The 1117-nt window shown below is 56.4% G+C and overlaps 1 protein-coding gene across 2 annotated transcripts in view; it reads right to left on the bottom strand.

Annotated features, from left to right (window-relative positions):
- Nucleotides 1-477, bottom strand: part of PPM1A (protein phosphatase, Mg2+/Mn2+ dependent 1A) — a 35834-nt gene extending 35357 nt beyond the window's left edge. The window contains exon 1 of one of the 2 annotated variants that reach the window (XM_075614820.1): nt 89-477. The gene's annotated coding sequence lies outside the window, so the exon portion shown is untranslated. The remainder of the gene's footprint in view (nt 1-88) is intronic. The other variant, XM_075614821.1, reaches the window with a different exon arrangement.
- Nucleotides 478-1117: the final 640 nt, after the last annotated feature.

Raw genomic sequence — 1117 nt, 5'->3', positions numbered from 1 at the left:
GGGGAGGGGGGAGAGAGAGTGGGGGAGTGAGAGCAAACACATTCCCGCCTTCCGGGATCTCCCTCACATGAGCGCAGCAGTCACTTACCGGCCGGACGATCAGTGGAAGGTGAGGAGCGGGTAGGGTGAGCGCCAGGGGGGTGCCCCGCCTCAGATCATTCAGGCGGTGACCCGGGAGCGTATCTCTATCCCGAGGGATACCGAGAACTCATCACTGTCCCCCCACCCCCCCCTCCCAGGATTGCGGGGAAAGACCACGAACACCAACAATTAAAAGAGCGGGAGGGGGGGTGTGAGGAGGGGGAAAAAAAAACAAATGGCGGATATATTAACGGAACGACAATTCATGCGACGACGTTCAAGCCCGAGCCAGCCAGGGGAAGGATAGAGAGCTCGCGACCCCCGTCTCTCGCGCGCCTCGCTGGGACCGAGCACGCGCGCCGCAAACTGTACGCTCTGTGATCGGGGGGGTGGGGGGAGCGGCGCGCGTGCGCGCTCTCGAGGATACCCGGCGTCATCAGCCGTCTTCCTGCTCCCTCCTCCCCCCCGCGTCCAACTGCCTGGGGGAGCCGCAAGAGGTCCCGGATGTAGGTAGGCTTGGGTCGGTATTACATCACCCTCTCTGGCAGCTGTCATGGAGGCTGCGCGAGGAGACGCCCGCCCCCTGTCACACGGTAGCACGCGCGGGGAGACGCCCCCCTCCCCTCACTGTGTCTCTGTCACCTCAGCGTCATTTTGTCCAGTGAATATCTATTAAGGAGTCTTTGGGACATTCCCCCCCAAACCAAGACTTCCTTCCCTGAGGTGCTCACTTATTTAGTGAATAAATAAAATGATTGTTACATCCTTCCCTTTCTTTTTTTGCTGTAATAAAATATTTAATGTTGTGTTGAAGGCACTGGACAAGTTTAGCTGAGAACAAACCTCTTTTTTTTGGTTGAGGAACCCTAAATGAAATTCTGAGGAACCCCAACCCTCTCTAATAGCGCGTCTGAGATCAGATGCATTGTAAGGACCCCCAACCCTCTCTAATAGTGCGTCTGAGATCAGATGCATTGTAAGGAACCCCAACCCTCTCTAATAGCGCGTCTGAGATCAGATGCATTGTAAGGAACCC

This window comes from Ascaphus truei, chromosome 9 (assembly GCF_040206685.1).
Source record: "Ascaphus truei isolate aAscTru1 chromosome 9, aAscTru1.hap1, whole genome shotgun sequence".
In the NCBI taxonomy this organism is placed as follows: Eukaryota; Metazoa; Chordata; class Amphibia; order Anura; family Ascaphidae; genus Ascaphus; species Ascaphus truei.
Note: the sequence above shows the minus strand (reverse complement) of the source record. Positions and strands in the feature narration are given on the sequence as shown.